At 51.4% G+C, this 18077-nt stretch overlaps 1 protein-coding gene across 1 annotated transcript in view; it reads right to left on the reverse strand.

Moving 5' to 3' along the window:
* Positions 1 to 18077, reverse strand: part of Pfdn1 (prefoldin subunit 1) — a 757967-nt gene that overhangs the window by 140657 nt on the left and 599233 nt on the right. The gene's annotated exons all lie outside the window — the stretch shown is intronic.

Below are 18077 nucleotides of genomic sequence, written 5' to 3' on the forward strand. Positions count from 1 at the left end.
CAACAACAGTAACATCAAAAAGTCTCCAAGGGAAAGAGACAGCTCGGTGTGAAGAACACTTGCAGCTCTTGCCCAGTACTGGGGGGAAGCCTGGGGTGGATCTTCAGACATTGTCAAATAACCATGATCTAACCTCGGGACTAACACCTGGAGAGGGTAGACAGAATATGGTGGGGTTGCCAGAGATGGGCAATAGTGAAAGGGTGATCTCCCAAAACAGCCTTGCCCCCAGCTGTCTCAGATCTGGGGTTACTGGAAATGTCCCCTTTGCCCATGGCCCCCACTACTAGCTTGGAGCAAACTGCTTGCTTTAGGTGGCAGGGGTTTGTGGCATCCTTGTTTATCCTCTTCAGGCTTGGTGCCAATATTCACTGCTGAAGCTACCAGTTTGGGAAGGCCACTTGGGGTGCCTCCATGACCTGTCATTGAGGGTAATAGGTCTCAGGATGGGCACACCAGCATTAGTGATTAGTCTCCTTCTAGCGGTATCCTGGCTACCTCCCTCAAGGTCATTGTTGGCTGAGGTGGTACTGTTAGAACTCAGCTGTGTATTGCTGGGGATGTGAGAGAGATTGTGAACATAGGTCCAGTGAATGTGGCCAGCTGACAGCTGGGCCACCTGAACACTGAGCTGCTCCAGAAAGCAAGAGGGAAGGAGACACTGGATTAATTAACTAAATGCTACTGGTTAGACAGCACCAATCCATAGCCCCTGAACCAGGGAACGCCAGTCCTCTGGAGTTGCCTCCTCCATAGGCAGCAGAGGAGGAAAAGCTTGGTGCAGGCTTCCTCGTGGGAAGTCCCTGTCTCTGTGATGCACTTCTTCCCTAAGCCATCATTTCTATCCTGGCCTGCATTCTGGCCCCAGTAGAAACAGTGACTATAACTACAATCCTCTGGCTAAGATGTGGGAAGACAATTAGGGAAAAGAACTCTTTATCTGAGGGGAAAATCTTAAGCTACAGGTCAGCAGGTGCCATTGTGGCTGGAGGATAAGACTGCCTGTATGGAGAATGCTGAGGAAATGGAGACAGGTACTGACAGGCGACTAAGACTGTTTGGGAGGGGTGAGGACAGTGGGAAGGTGGCTCCATGGTTCAGAACACTGGCTGCTCTTGGGGGAGAACCTGGGTTTGATTCCCAGCACTCACATGGTGACTCACAGCCACCTGTAATTCCAATTCAGGGGATCTGGTTCCTTTTTTTTTTTTTTTTTTTTTTTTTTTTTAAGATCTATTTATTGTGCAGACAGTGTTCTGCCAACATGTATGAGGGCATCAGATATCATTATTGATGGATGTGAACCACCATGTGGTTGCTGGGAGTTGAACTTGGGACCTCTGGAAGAGCAATCAGTGCTCTTAACCTCTGAGCCACCTCTCCAGCCCCTGGTTCCTTCTTCTGACCCCTGTGGGCACTGCATGGAATAAAGAGTAAGAAAAACAACTTAATTGCTCTTGCAATTTCTAACATCCAGGTCAAGTGCTTCATAAACCACCTGTAACGCCAACTAGGGGAATCCACCACCTCTGGTCTCTCTGGGCACTGAACTCCAGTGTACATATGCGCAAACACATATACACATAATTAAAAATGAGAATAGTTCCACCTGTACTTAGGGCGATGTGAGTTCTCAGCTACTGCTCCAGCATCATACCTGCCCAATCACTGTCATTCTGGCCTTGATGGCCAGGACTCTAACCCTTTGGGATGATTCTTGGGGAAAATTTGCTGCCTTTGTTTTGGCTAATGGAAGGGAAGAGAAGTCATCCTACCCTTGGTCAGAAGTCTTGAAGAAGCAAGGTACCCAGAGGTGGCAGGTGGTGGTATCCATTGCAGAAGATCCAGTGGGCATCCAAAGCAAAAGATAAGGGAGCTGGGAGAAAGGCAGCAAATGTAGGCAATGCTCCTAACAGTGTCTACCATGGAATTAACAAGACCAGACAGTGACTCCTACTCGGTGTGCTCCTGACATGAAGGGACACAAGAAAGACAGGACAGGACGTCTCTATGCAAGTCATAAAACAACGTTTAAAATAAAAATGAAATCTCTCTTTAAAATAAGACAATGTAGTTCACAGCTACCTCTAACTCCAGCTCAAGAGGATCTGATGCCCTCCTCTGGCCAGACACCTGCATATACAGACACCTGCACATAAATAAATCATAAAATAAATCTTTAATAAAAAGTCTCAGACCTGCACTGGAGAGAGGGCCCAGTGGCTAAGAGCACTGGCTGCTCTTCCAGAGCATTCTAGTTTGATCCCCAACACCCACATGGCAATTTACAACAATCTAACTCAAGTGCCAAGAGATCTGATGCTTCTAGGCACACAGGCAAAAGACCCTTATACCGAAAGTAAGATTAATTTTTTAACGAATCCAGGAGATCCCATTATACGGGCTCCCAGGGTAAGGAGGAGAGTGTGACTGAGAGATGAGCAATGGCTTTGTAATCAGAGATGGGCCTAGCAAGGAAGAGGCTAAGGCAGCAGCTTGAGCTAGGACTTAAAATAGTGCTTCTGCTTGGCCAGGGTGGGGTTCAAGTCACCCTCAAGGCAGTTTAGCCACCACCATCCAGCTGCAGCAATGAGGGTATCCTTGCCTTCTCTGATGGTTAGGCAGTGAAGGAGGGGCTAAGGCAGATGGGCCCTAGGGAAGGGGGCCAGGCAGGTCCTCTGCAATCCCCTAAGCAGACACTGGCCCACTAACCTTTCTTCTCATCCCCTACTAAGACATGAGATAGCTGTATCCCAGCTATAGCCAGGATTTTTCCTCTAACAAACATCAGCATCAACTGGGGGCAGAAATGAGGACGTCAGCCCTGGGTCACAAGAATAAATAGAAATTACTCAGCATACAAAAGCATCCTGTCCTGGCAATTGTGGAAAATAAGGACCAGAAACATGCTAACAGACTGCAGTAAAGAGACCCCACTAACCCTAGCACCTGAGTGCTTGAAGGTGACTGCAGTATAAGGGGAGGGTTCTCAAAAGCTACTTGTCTTTGAACTCCCCTAGAATGTTCACATCCTGATTGCCCTGGAGGAAAACTACGAGAAGGACCTCTTCCCAGTCTCACTGTCAGGTTTTGGAGCCAGGTGTGTGTTTAATTCGAGCAACGGGAAGCAGAGGCAGGCAGACTTTTGTGAACGCAAGACCAGCCTGGTCCATATAGAAAGTTCTAGGTCAGTAGGGCTACATAGTGAGGCCTTGCCTTTCAAAGAAAAGTGGAGTTGGGGGTAGGGCTGGAGAGATGGTTCAGTGATTAAGAGCATTTTCTTCTCTTGCAGAGGACCCAGATTTGATTACCAGCAGCCACATGGCAGGTGAAAATTGCCCATACCCAGAAATACTCTCTAGCATCCTCTTCCAGCCTCTTGCAGGCATCTTTGTGCACATGAGACAGACATACACCAGGCACACAAATACACATAAATAATTAAGCCTATTTATTATTTCATGTGCATTTGACATTTTGCCTACATATATGTCTATGTGAGGATGTTGGATCCCCTGGAACTGAAGTTACAGGCAGTTGGGAGCTTCCATGTGGGTGCTGGAAACCGAACCTGGTCCTCTGGAAGAGCAGCCAGTGCTCTTGACTGCTGAGCCATCTCTCCAGCTCCTAAATAAATCTTTGCAGAAATAATTTTAGTAATTCTCTCATTTCCAAAATAGGGTGCCCACTTCCTCAGACTGAGCCAAGAAATGGGGTCATGAAAAGTGGGTCCCCTCTTTCGGTTGTTTTTGTTGTTGTTGCTATTTATTTGTTTTGAGTCAGGGTCCCACTATGTAATCCTTGCTGGCCTGAAACTTGATTTGTAGATCAGGCTGGCCATAAACACACAGAGATCCTCCTGCCTCTGCTTCCTGAGTACTGGGATTAAAGGCTTTCTTGCATGCATATGAGCATGTGTACACACTGAGTATTCAGAGCCACCATGTGAGTGCTGGGAATCAAACTGTAATCTGCTCTTCACCACTGAGCCATCCCTCCAACCCTCTGCTTTGTTTTTTTTGAGACAGGGTCTCAACTATAGAACCTTGGCTGGCCTGGAATTCACAGAAATTTGCTTACCTCTGTCTCCTGAAAGTTGGTATTAAATGTTTGTGGTACCATGGACTTGCATTCTTCAGCCTTTGACAAGATAAGCAGCCATCAGCCCTCAGCTCCCTTTTACACTACTGGAGAGAAAACTGCTTTCAACAATAGAATGTCTTTCCAGTTTCACTTCCCTTTGCTAGAATTTCTGGGTCCCTGGGCAGGGGCTCTGGTACCAAGAGATAGGGCTTCTTCAGTCCCTTCCTAGCTCTGGGGGCAGCCAGTGCAGTCTAGAACCAGATGCCCTCTCTGGCTGGAGTAGTGGCTAGTCCTCCTGACAGAGCTCATGTACAGCCCAATCTTAATGATTTCTCAACAGCCCAATTGAAGTGTGCCCAATTTACCCATGCAGTAAATAACTTTTTATATTCCCTTAGGGAATCACTTCAGTTCTAAATCTTTTCTGAATCTGCAATCTCGATTAAAAGTTGATGTTCGACCCCCACCCCATCTCCTTGGCTTCAAAGATGTCTCCCTATCAAAAAAGGTGGCAACATCATGAATCCTCCATCATTCGCTTGTCTGAAACAGGCTTCTTGGGAATGGAGGTAGCACCTGAGGACATGCTGGGTGAGGGATTCCCAGAGACATGGGTGATATTGATGCTTTTTGTTTGTTTCATGAGACTCGGTTTCTCTGTGTAGCCCTAGCTGTCCTGGAGCTCACTCTATAGACCAGGCTGGCCTTGCACTCACAGATATATACCTGATTTTGCCTCCAGAGTGCTGGGATTAAAGGCATGTGCTACAATTGCCAGGCTATATTGATGGTTTTTGCCTAGATATGTCCCCCATTATTCCCACATCAGAAATTCCCAGCAGCACTATACCCGGGAAAAGGGTGTGTTCTCACCTTTGGCTTCAGAGTATGAAATGAACTAGACTCCTTCTAGTGTCAAATTCCATGTTCTGTGGTGTTTGTGAAATAGATAGGCAGTTAAGAGTGCTTTCTGTTCTCCCAGAGGACTCAGTTCAGTTTCTACATCCACACCAAGATGCTGGTGGCCACTGACAACTGTCCCTTAGCTCCAGAGGATCTGATGCCCTCTTCTGGCTTCTGCAGGCACTACATGCAATTAGAACACAGACATAAATAAACTAAGAGCTAGAGAGATGGCTCAGAGGTTAAGCATACCTTCTCTTGCAGAGGACCTAGGCTCAGTCACAACCAACCATAACTCCAGTTCCAGGGGATCTGAAACCCTCTCTGACCCTGCAGGCACCAGGCGCACACATATGCAGGCAAAACGTACATATAAACAAATCTAAAAAATAAAATATGCTGGCTATAGTGGCACACATTAAAAGATTACTTAACACCGTTAATCCCAACACTCTGGATGTAGAGGCAGGTGGATCTCTGTGAATCCTAGGCAGCCTAGTCTACATAGTGAATTCCATACGAGACTGAAAAGTTTCTGCACCCCCATAAGCCTCTCTGCTGATGAAACAATACAAATCAGACCAAATCAAACTGAATTAGAAAAAGCCCATGTTTAATGGGTACAATGCTCCCCAATGGCCTTCCAGTATCCCCAAAGAGGAGATGGGAAAGAGAAATCAGAAAACCATACATCTGTTTTCTGGGGAACAGTTTAAATACCCTGTGGGAGTGATCTTGAGCCTCTCTGGGAGAGAGCTCATAATTTGGCAGGGCTTTCTGAGATGCAGCAGTTTAGAGAGATAGGGGAGGGGTCTTGGGGTGAAGTTTCCACCAGACATTCCAGACTGGGTATATGGGTGCCAGCAGCTGGAGTGAATCTTCTACCACAACACAGACCCAGTCTATAAAAAATAAAAATAGCCAGAGGTGGGTGGTGCACGCCTTTAATCCCAGCACTTGGGAGGCAGAGGCAGATGGATCTCTGAGTTTGAAGCCAGCCTGGTCTATAAAGAGAGTTTCAGGACAGCCAGGGGTGTTACCCAGAGAAACCCTGCCTTGAGAAACAGAAAAAACAAAATCAAAAACAAAACAAATAAACAAACAAAAATGATTGTCATTATATTCCTTGGAGCTGGAAGGAAGCTCAGAGGCTAACCCCAATCCGAGTTGTGTTCCTGGTTCCCTCATCTCATTCCTTATCTAGGCCAGGACACAGGTCGGACTGGTGTAATTATCTGGGGCTAGGACCTGCCTGGGGGTTGCCCTGAGGCCCACCTAGAATTCCTCAAAGACAAAGGTCAGGGCTGCAATGGGAAGGCTGGGGGGGGGGGGCAGACCAGAGTGACAGCTCTGGATTTAGAGGGAAGGGGTATCCCTACTGAGACTTCCCCTCCCCTTGAGAGCTAGGGCAAGGACTTGCCCAGGTGCTGTGACTTCTGGCTCTGACCTCTGACTTTTGGCCTGTGGGTGAGCACTCAGGGCCAGAGCCATGACTGGGGTGGCCCAAGGGACCCAGTGGTGGCTGTGGGAGTTAACGATTTACCAGGGGCCCCTTCCTGAGGCCTCTCTCCTTGGCCCAGTAGGCATCCCGTGACTGCCCAGGCCGCTAGACACAAAACCAGCCCCACCAGTTCAAAGAGCAGTTCATCCAGACCCCACCCCAACCACAACCTGAGCACCCCATTCTCTGGAGTCTAAAGAGGAAGAAAGACCATGCAGAGATTGGTAGGTGGGCTTCTTTCAGCCCCCTTGTCTGTGAGATGATGGGTAGTTTTCAGAAACCTTAATGTGGAGGGCATTTAACACTCTTTATCCTCTGGGCCCTGTCTGAGGAGAAGGGCCCTACTCTCTCCTGGCAGGCAGGCTTTCCCCTTGCTACTCCACCCTAGCCTGCAGAACTTAGGCAGACCAAGAGTTCTCAACCCCCGCCCCGCCGCCCGGACATCTTCCTCCTGGTACAGGACTCTGCCCTCTCCTCCACCTCCCATAGGCTTCTCTTTCAGTTACTCCTTCCTGACCTGGGAACCCTGGAGACAGTTTGTCCTCTGTGGCAGTCAGTCCTATTCACTAGACCCATGACGGTTCCCAGGGAGAAGTCAAAGGATACTGATGTCAGGGACATGAGAGTCACCAGACTGGCCTTCCTCCCTCCCTCCACACACACATGCATACACACACCATACACACACATGCACATACACTCACACATACTCAACTCCCTGTACTTAATAAGAGTCTGGTTATTTACACACGTGCATAACTGTGTACATGTCTTCAGGGGAGACTGGCAGGTCTGCCTCCTGAGCTGTTCTTTCAGGGGCTGAGGTCCCTGATTTTCTCTCCCCTCCTCTCCTTCTGTTTTTTCAGAGCCAGACCAGGGTGAGCCACCAAACTAATTTTATAGGAGTAAGCCTGGACTGTGTTTGATATTTCTCTTTGGTTTTACATCTCTCTTATTCTGTCAGTTGTCATGAGGTGGAGGTGAGTGACAGAGGTGACACAGACTGACCTGATGTCCAGTGGTCAATGTGATGGTTTGAGACCCCAGAGGCCTGAGTATTCAGTGGACTTTTAACTCTTCCTCTGCCCATGTTGGGCTCTGGCTGCAATCCTAATCCATTAAAGCCTGCCCTGTATTCTTCTCCAGCAGGCAAGTTTGCAAACACCCTTGCTCCCCACCCGCCTCCCCCATCCTCTGTGACACTGGAGAGGAAATTCTGTTCTAGAGGAGAGAGGCATTGACATTGGGCAAGGTTCTGAATGGGACATTTTTTTTTCCAGACCACATTTCTCTGTGTAGCCCTGGCTGTCCTCAAACTCACAGAAATCCACCTGCCTCTGCCTCCCAAACACTGGGATTAAAGGCATGAGACCAACACAAGCCAGGTTAGAATGGGACATCTTTATTGGAGACTCACTCCTTCATCTGGACATGTGCAGCTGCCAGCTATGTAAATGAAGTTAATAACGGGCCTTAGCTGAGACACTGCAGTTGCTGGAAAGGCCTCAGATAAGGTTGGCCTGAGAACCTGGCCTGCTGCTTTGTAAATGTGGGCACCACACTGACAGCTTTCTGTGCATTTTTAATCTACAGGTTCTAAAAGCAGTCAGCTTGGTGCCTAACTCATAGTAAATTCTTACTCAGAAAGACAGGCTTCTGCCAGGTATTGGTGGCGCATGCTTTTAATCCCAGCACTCAGGAGGCAGAAGCAGGCGGATCTTTGTGAGTTTGAGACCAGCCTGGTCTACAAGAGCTAGTTCCAGGACGGCCTCCAAAGCTGGTCTCAAAAAAACCAAAAAGAAAAGGAGGAGGAGGGGGAGGAGGAGTGAAAGAAAGAAAGAAGAAAGAAAGGAAGGAAGGAAGGAAGAAGAAAGACAGGCCTTACTTTCAAAGGATTTTCATGGGTGGTGGTAGTGGATGACTAAATGCAACCAAATGAACAAATAAATGTATTTCTGGGGCTGGGGATGCAACACAGTGGTTGAATACTTGCCTAATATGAGCAGATCTTATCCCCAGCCCAGCCAAAATAGAAAAACAAAAACAAAAACAAAAAACCCTATTGCTATGTGATGTGATCACAGGGGCCTCATGAGAGATGACTGGCACAAAGCCAGGCCATGGTATAGGTGTGTAGCCCATATACTTCAATAAAGCTACCTACCTAGTGGGGCTGGAGAGATGGCTCAGCAGTTAAGGGCACTGGCTGCTCCTGCAGAGGACTGGTTCCCAGCATCCACATGGCAGCTGACCTCCACCTGTAACTCCAGGCCCAGAGGATCTGATGCCCTCTTCTGGCCCCCACAGGCACTGCATGCTCAGGGTGCACAGATACCATAGACATAAAATAAAGGATGTTTCAGAGGCTAAAAGAATTCGCTGCTCTGGCTGATGACCCGAATTCAATGCCCAGCACTCTGTAGCTCCAGTTGCACAGGATCTGACACCCTCTTCTGGCCTCTCACATACATAGTACATAAGCATACATGCAGACAGAACATCCATACATATACAACAAAATTTAAGCTGTGCTTTGGTAGTGCGTGCCTTTAGTCCCAACACTCAGGAGGCAGGCAGATAGATCTCTGAGTTTGAGGCCAGCCTGGTTTACAGAGCTAGTTCCAGAACAGGCTCCAAAGCAATACAGAGAAACCTTGTCTCAAAAAATAAAAAAATAAAAACAAGATAGATAAATGTTTAAAAAAAAAAAAAAAAAAAAAAAGTACCTAGCACAGACTAAACAGACTCGGCTTGGTGTATCAGCGCAAAGGGATGCCTTTTCCAGCATCACAAACACTACTGCTGGCCTTATAGGTATGGCCCAAACTCAGGCTGGAGTGACTGTAAAGAGGTTCTCAGGGGAGGAGGACTGGGTCTTACCACAGAGGAGGACCTTCTGTGGTCAGCTTGAATCAGCCCTTCTACACACAAGAAAAGTATTTGTAAAGTCCCTGAAATTGAGACTGTATGGAAGATGCCTCACAAAGACAGCCAATCTTAGGGTTAGAGAGCAGCTTTGGCACCAACTATTTAGTTTCTTCATTGGGGAAATGGGGGTGATACTGAGAAAATGAGATGGGCGAGGGCTTAATAAATGCCAGAGATAGACATCAGTGGGATCCACAGGGCATGATCAGGTGGGGTAGCTGGGATGGGACGACTGAGTGGGGAAGGAAGAAAAAGGGAGGGATAGGAGAAAGGGGAGACACACACAGAGGGGTGGGTGGGCATGAGCACAACAATCTAGGGTCCTGGACCGCTGCACATCCCTCTGGAGTCCAGGGCAGGTAGCTGCCCTCCACACAGGTGCTTGAGACTTGAACTCAGTAGAAACTTTAATAACAACGTAAACCAAAGTATTTCTTTTTAAGGGACAGAACCAAGGTGGCTTCCCACCATCTTGAGAAGGGGTGGTCTTTCCTGCCTTACACTGCCTACATGTCCTCTCCTTGTGTTCATGATGGCATGCATGTGACATTTCCTGTTCATATTGTGTTTTCCATGGGAACAGTATTCTCTCTGGTAGATGGACAGGTGAGGATCTGGGCCTCTCCAGTTGTTGAGATGAAAAACAAACGGAAGACTGTGAGCATTTGTTCTCATTTCCCTGAGAACACCTGGCTCCCTCTACTGCAGACCCTTAGCTTTTGGCTTCTTGAGTCTACTGGGGGCTAGGAGGCTCAAAAGAGAGCAAATTCCTAAGATGAGGCTCTCCCTGATGCCCTCATAAATCCTGGCTTAGAGATTTTGCTTTCTAAGTGTCTGTGGATGCCTATGTGAGGGTGGGAGGCTGGACTACACAGGTGTGAACTGGAGGATGACTTCAGGAGTCACCCTCAGGAATGCTGGCTGCCTCCTCTACGTTAGGGCTTCTCACTGGAGCTCAGGGAGCCTTGTGCCTTTGGATCTTCAATGTTGGGTTTATAAGCCCACGTTCCAGGGATCGAACTCACGTCTCCCTGCTGGCAAGGAAAGCATTTTTTATGTATTAAACGAGCCAGAGCCTCTTGCCGGTGTGCAGGGCTTGACTGTGTACTGGCTCTATGCTTCCGGGACCTACTTTCAGGCCTTCCACTTCCTGGGTCAGGATCTTCTAGGGCTGGTTGCTGACTCCCAGGGAGCAGGTCCCTGCTCACAATGAGTGTCTCAGCTTCCCCAAATACAGTAGGTAAGGAAGGGTAAGTACTGGGGCATCCTAGAGCATGCACTCCAGGAATTGTCTCCCTTTTCCTCATATGGCCTTTGCCAAACAGTGCCTGGCAAGGTGAGGACCAGAATCTCCAAGCAGCTTAGGGGTAAGCATGTATGTCCATAGTCTCCATGCAGGGCGTGGTAGTGAACACATTTAGTCCCAGCACTTGGGAGGTAGAAAGCAGGTAGATCTTTCTGAATTCATGGCCAGCCTGGTCTACGTAGTGAATTTCACACCAGCCAGGACTACATAGTGAGACCCTGTTACAGAAAGAAAGACTGTTTCCATAGCAAGCACCTTCTTACTTAGCAATGAGGTTTATTTGGGGGACTATGAAGAAACCAGCTAGAGATTAAGGGGAACTAAATACCTTCCCCAAGGGACCCATTATTTGACAGATAGGAAGGAACTAGCTAGGAGGTGTCCCCAGTGCCTGGGAGGAGTCACTCCTTGTGGCCTGGGATGTCAAGAGTGGGGGACGGGGTAACACATTCCAGATGAGCTCTGCCCTTTGACATCCTGTCCCGACCCCAACTGGCTTAAAGCCCTAAATCCATACACAGATGGCTTGGAGGGAGGATATTAGTTCCAGCTCTAGGGAGACCCACAACCAGAGAGGAAGCTGTGGGAGGCATTTCTACTTCTGTAGAGGCCAGGGCCTGAGGCTGCAGGCACCCTGGGGGCTGCAGTCAACTCCCTGTTATATGGACCCTGCTTGACATCAGGCTGGAATACTTAGCACCAAGCTAACCCACCTACTTACCGCCCCTTCCTTGTGAGTCTAGGGGTTGTGTTTTCTCTGTGGTCTGACTTCAGCGAACTCCCACCCCCTGTTCCAAGCCCGGAAGACTATATAACTATCACTCCGGGATGATAGGAGTGCAGGGCTCATTCTATAGTTCTCTGAGAAGACATCAGATGTAGGATTAACTCAAGCTGGGCAGATAAGGGATGGGACATTGTCAAAGGGCAGAGGCACAGATAGAAAAACATGCGGGGCTGGGATCAGCTGTTCCTACTGGAAACCTACCCTGTTGCACAGGGCTGAAGATTTAGTTCTCTTAGCTTGTTTTCTGAGTATTGCTTTGTTCCAGGTACTATTTCAGACTCTCAGTTCATAGGCCACTGCTCCTAGGGCACCAGTATAGATGCTTTAGTCCCAAGACTGTAGTTGGGCAGGAGCCTGCCTCCTCAAAACAAAACAAACAAAAAGCCCAAAATGTCCTTTTTCTGCTCAGTTTCTTCATCTGTGAAATGGAAACAGGACTCTGCCTCCTTTCTTCCGGTGAAGTTAGTGTCTACTGAATGCAGGAAAAGTGGTTGTGGGAAGGGTGCGGTCTTTGAACTGAGAGTCGGCGGACCAAGGAGCACCTGAGCTCGACCAGGGTGGGCAGCCAAGCCCTCCCTCTCAATTCCCGTAGCTTGTTGCCCCATTGAACAGCTGAACAAGAGCGGAAGGTCCGAGGATTTTCCCTGGAAGGTGCGTCTCCATACCCAGGCATCTCTTACAAACGGGGTGGGGGATATTCATTTTATTTATTTGTAAAGTTGCACGGAAAAAAGGTGAAGCCGGGCGCGCTGGAATGCTGAGCCTGGGCGGACTTCTCCAGGACGCTGGGATCGGAAGGCGCAGGGGCTGCGGCTCCAGCTTTAGAGCCTGCGGCGTCCAAGTGGCCAAAGCTGCTCTGGGAGGGAGGCCGCGGGAGGAGGGAGGGAATCCGAGGTGCAGAGGGGGGGAGAGTGAGGGAGCTGTGAGTCCGGTCCGGGTTTTGCCGGCAGCCCCGGGGCAGCGTTCGGAGCTCCTGCCCGGGCGGGCGCGCGGCGCGGCGGCAGAGGCGGCGGAGCCTGAGCAGGGATGTAGAGGCGGCGGCGAGAGCAGGCGTCCGAACAGAGCCAGAAGAGGAGAGCCTCGCCCCCGACAGCCGGGCCCCGCGTCCCAGCCTGTGCCTAGCCATGCGCGCCGCCTGCTGAGTCCGGGCGCCGCACGCCGAGTCCTCCGCCCGCCGCGCCGCGAGGCGCTGCGCTCCGGGGTGATTAGTTGCTTTTTGTTGTTTTTTAATTTGGGCCGCGGGGAGGGGGAGGAGGGGCAGGTGCTGCAGGCTCCCCCCCCCTCCCCGCCTCGGGCCAGCCGCGGCGGCGCGACTCCGGCTCTGGCCCCGGGCGCGACGGGCGACTGGAGCGGAGCGCACCGCGGTGGTGCCCAGAGCGGAGCGCAGCTCCCCGCCCCGCCCCTCCCCCTCGGCCTCGCGGCGACCGTGGCGGCTCGGACGACTCGCAGAGCCGGTAGGTGTCGGGCCACGGCCCTCCCTCGGCCCCCCCCGGGAGGCCAGCCCCCTCCCCTTCCCCGCCTCCCTCCCTCTCCTCCCCCGGGGCTCCGTGCGCGGCCGGGGCCGGAGTTCGCTGCAAGTCCGCGGAAAGTTTGGTGGCGCGGGTTCCCCCGAAGTTCAGGTGCGGAGAGCCAGGGATGGGGAAGGAGGGGTCGGTGTTTGGGAGGGGCGGGGGACGCCCGAAGCCTGAGCCGCGGGGCCTGGGAGACCTAGCTCCGGTGATCGCTCGGTGGACGCTGCTATATCCAAGCCTTCCCTAGCCGCAGTATGCTCGGTCGCAGATCACTGAGTTCAGACAAAAAGAGGGGTTTTAGGGTCGAGGACGGCAGGCTGGGAGCGGAGGAGCGAGGCTGGAGCTTTCTCTGCGGGGGACGCTTCCTTCCCAGTCACTGGTGCTCGCGGGCGCCGGGGGTCTTCACCTCGCAGTGCTGGGCGGGTGCTGCGCCTGCGGGGGCGGCTGCTTGCCGATCTGCGGCGCGCACTCCCGGCTTCAGACCCCACTCACTGCCCTGTGTTTGTGAGCGACCGTAACTGCCCCGAGTGTCTCGAATCACTCGTGGCCGTGCCTCCCTTTCGACTTGGAAGAGGCGGCGGCCACTTGTGTTTCCCTTCGGTTCCTCGCTCCCACTGCCTGCAGGGTGCCTGGCGGGCTGATCAAGTTTGACCTTCCCCCCCCCCCCCAGTCAAAGTGTATCACCCCCACCTCTGCCGGCCAGACGGCCTCTCCTGCCCTCTACGGCCTTGGGGAGTCTTAGACTACCTCTCCGCCTGTGCCCAGCTGCGTGCAAAGCCGGGGACGCAGAATGGGGGGGGGCTCTCAGCTGCAGGACTGCAGGGGGCGGGCATCCCGGTCTCCTGCCACGCTGCTCTGGCCCCGAATTTACCCCCGAAGTCCCGCCCGAGCGAGCTCCCTCCCTTTCGCATCCCTGGAGCCGGGGGCTGAACCGCCGCGAGAGGAATGTGTTAATTTTCTGACCGGGGGAAGTTGTCCTCGCCCGGAATGGGCTGTTTTCCGGCGGGGAGTGCGGGGTGCGCCTGGCTTTGTTTATATATAGGTTCGACCGAAAGTGAGGGACCCGGATTTTTAGGTAGAGGACCTGTCACACGAGCTAGTGCGCAACGGAAGCAAGGAAAATCACCCCCCCTTTTTTTTTCTCTCCCGGGGGAATCGTAAGGGGTGCGCAGAGTTGGGTTGGTGCCATGGTGGTACCATCAGATTTGGGGGGTTCTGTAGTGACTCATCTTGAAAGACTTGGTCTCCTTAGTGTCCCTAAGAAGGGAGGGTGAAGGTATGGCAGCCGCACCCTACTTTGCTTCCGGGGACCCTGGGTGGTCTGAGTTGGGTCTTGCAGTTGGGGGTGCCCAAAACGAGATGCGGATTAGGCTTTTGATCCCCGCCTTCCCTGTGCCCCCCGCATAGTTTGGAGCCCTTGGTTTTGTAGTGTGCGGAGCCCTCCCTTGCCCCGCGGGTTTGCCCAGGAAGCGTTGGGGAAGGGGGCGTGTGATCGCTGGCCCTCGCCCCCGCCCCCGCCGGAGCCGCCCCAGGGCCGCCGGCAAACAGAGTCCCTTTCAAGTTTTCCGCTGGGGCCGCCTGGCGGGGGCTGCGAGCGCGGTCGCTGCGGACTTGTTTAGAGCGCGGTTTGAACGCCCGGCGCCACCTCAGCTGCCCCCGCCCGCGGGGTTTGGGGTGTACGGTCCTAGCGATGAGGAGCATTTAAATGAGATGGTTAGGGGGCGCCTGAGGGCCTAAGCTTGGCCTGACCCTCTACCAAAAGACTCCTGTGTCTGGTTTTAGCTGGAAACCCTTCCCATCCCCTTTTTCAGAGTATTGCGTGGATACTATCCGAGGCTACTTCGCCTGTTACTGCATGGCGTTGATTTCGCAGTTCCTTAGATGAGAGTCAAGCCGGAGCTTGTTGGGGGGGGCGGGTGGTAGTGGCTCGCTTTGCAGCTGTCACCTCCCCACTCAGAACGGAAATTGTCCTCCTAAGGGAGGAGGGAGGGGTGACGGTTTGATTTTTGCCCTGGGGAGGGGTGGGAACAGCTGAGGGAGGTTGGCCTCTAGGTTCCCAGTCAGCTCTGTAGAGCCCCCCCCCCATCCTGGCTTAAGCTTGAGTCCCCCCTTTTCCAAGGTGGGACAGAGGAACCTCTCCGAGCTTGGCCCTTGGCTGACAGGCTTGTTCGTGTCTTATTTATGTGTGTGTGTTTGGGCCCCCGTTTCCCCAGCTCAGCAGGTGACCCTGGCCTGGGCCTCCTATCTCCCCTGTTGACTTACCGGAGGGCCAATGGCCTCCCTTTTATCACGTGAGGCCTGGAATGTCCACCCGGCTGGGCTGAGCTGGGCGGCATGGGGGAAGGGAAGGGGAGGGTTCTGAATCCAGGGCTCAAGCCCCTTATATGCTATGTACCTAGGGCTTCCATAATGACCTCCCAGTTTTGCTGTTTCTTTTCTGGCACCCATTTGGCAAGTGAGAAATTGGGGCCCATAGGATGATTGTCTTTGTACCCCATCTTCTTTAGGCCCTCACCTAAGTTACTTATGAGAGCATGCAATGAGATGGAAGACACCCCCACCCCAGAAAGGAGTGAGAGAGCTTTAGACTAAGCTAAAGCCAACTGATTTCCTCAGGGTGCTTGGTGAGAGAGAAATGGAAGGATACGGGTGGGACAGACCTGGTCCTGCTCTTAGAATTCTGTGTGATGATGTGATCCATTTAGTCACAGCTAATTCTCCAGCATTTGCTCTCCCTGTTCATGGATGGGGCAGGCTTATCTACTGTCATTGCATATAAGTAATTTATTCATTCTCTGACCAGAAATGTAAGTTACTGATCACTTTGCCATCCTGGGGTGCAGCAGGGTTCCTACCCCTATCATTTGGTCTCTCTGGGGCTATGTGTGGCTGTGTATGTGTGCAAAGTGTCCTTGATGAAGTATATTAATAGTTAAACTCTCACTCATAGCTGGAACTCACCAGACCACAAAAAGCCTCCCCCGTTACTCACGCACTACTGCTCAACAAGAATATCCCAGTAAAGTTTTTTTTCTGCATTCTCTAACTTCCCGATTACTCCCCGTCTACCTCCCCTCAGTGCTGAGCCCACCTTCCCAGGGTGCTGGCAGTGAGGAAAGACTGCCCTTCCAGAGACCCAGAGGCAGTATCAGCTGACACAGATGGGGTTGTGTGGCACTGTGATGATGTGTGTGTGAGAGCTGGACGGTATATCTATGTCTTTAAATCTGCCTGAGCGTGTGGGAGTTTAAGATGTGTGCTTTTGTGAATGGTTATGTGTATCTGCATTGTATATGTACATATACCTCTTGCACTTAAGTCTGAGATAGTATGTCTGAAGGTTGGCCGAGTGTGTGTGTGAGTGTGTGTGTGTGTGTGTGTTCTGTATGTTCAGAGTACTTGGAATTTTGAAGGGTTTGTGATTTGTATGTGTTTTGAAGCAGGGTCCTGGCTGCCCTGAAACTTACTATGTAAACCATGTTAGCCTTGAACTCACAGAGATCTGTCTGCCTCTGCCTCCCTAGTCATGGGATTAAAGGTGTCCCCTACCACTCCTGACTCCTGGCATGTATCTGTTTTATATGAGTCTATGAATCAAATTGTTCACCCCCCCCCCTTTAGTGGTGTCTGAATTGTGAGTATTGGAGTAAATCTAGAAGTGGGCATATTTGAGCTGGGTGGGCAGTAGCCAGTGGCTGGTATTCTTTTCTCTTTCTATATGTCTTGTCTGTCAGTCCAACTTTATGAGTCCCTCCCTCCCTGTTTGCGAAGCAAGAGACTTGAAACCTCTTCTATGCAGTTTGACCCTCCCCCTCCCGTTTGACCCTCCCCCTCCCCAGCAGTAACTGGGCAGCCTCCTGGTCTGCCTGCCTGCTGGGAGTTTTGGAAGCCTCGGAGGGAGACAGGCTGGGGCCGGGGTGACAGCGCATATCCACGGTGATGGCAGCCTGTGATTATACGAATAAAAGGATTTTAAGGTCATGGGTGTTTCTATGTTTCTCCCCTTTGCTGGAGCCGGTGGCAGCAGAGGTCTACAGCTGTGTGTCTGCAGGTTAGACTGTGTTCATATGCAGGTAAACATCAATGTGTGTGTGACTTACCTGGGAGCATGATCACGGATGTGCATGCATGTATGTGCATGCATGAGCAGCCTGTGAGAGTGCCTGTCTGCCTTGACCTCTCACGTGGGCTTGTCCTGGATTCTCCAGAGGTGATGGGGGTGATTCCCAGTAAACTTCCTGCTGCTGGGCATCCCTTGGAGCTGGAACTCTGACAGTCTTCTAAGGGAGAGTGGTCCAGCCTCAAGCCTTGCTTGCCTATTTATTTTCCCCTCCCCTAGTTGGAGAGTAACTGGACCCAGTCACCTGGACAAGGCCACATCTTGGGGTGTCAGTGCCCCTGGCCCTGCTCCAGCCTCTGTAATTGCATTCTGCTGCCTAATCCTCCGCCAGCTCAATTAGATTGCAAATTCTTCTTCATTTCCTGCCTCTTGATGTTGGCCTCCCTCTGGGTTTGCAGGGATTGGGCTTGGAGGGCAATCCCAACTTGCCTTCTACTAGCACTAGGGAATCTGGGAGGGTGATTAATTCCTGCTACAGTGACCCTAGAGCTAAAGTCAGAACACTGGGGACCAGCAAGACAGGGTTCCACTAGCCCTTCAGAGCCAAATACAGTATCCCTCTGTCCAGAAACAGGTTCTCTTTTAGCTGGCCCAGGGCTACCTGTAGAATAGGCAGGTCCCTTTTCCAGGTCTCTGCCGTACCTTGACCACGGCTTCCATAGGCTGTGCCCAACTCCTGATACGATTTACACTATTTACCTAGCACAGCAGGTTATGATTTTGGTTTTTGGTTGTTTTGGTTTTTTTCCCCCCTCAGATAGGATCTTAGTATGTAACCTTTAGACTTGAGAGACCCTTCTTCCTCTGCTAGCCCATGTTCTGGGACTTACATGCATGTACCAGCACTGCCAGTGATAGCCTTGTTTTTCACCTTTTCCTGGCAAACATTCTAAGCCATAATGTTTTTAGGGACCCCTGGGACATCCCCCCCCCCAAGT

This window comes from Phodopus roborovskii, unplaced genomic scaffold (assembly GCF_943737965.1).
Source record: "Phodopus roborovskii unplaced genomic scaffold, PHOROB, whole genome shotgun sequence".
Classification (NCBI taxonomy): Eukaryota; Metazoa; Chordata; class Mammalia; order Rodentia; family Cricetidae; genus Phodopus; species Phodopus roborovskii.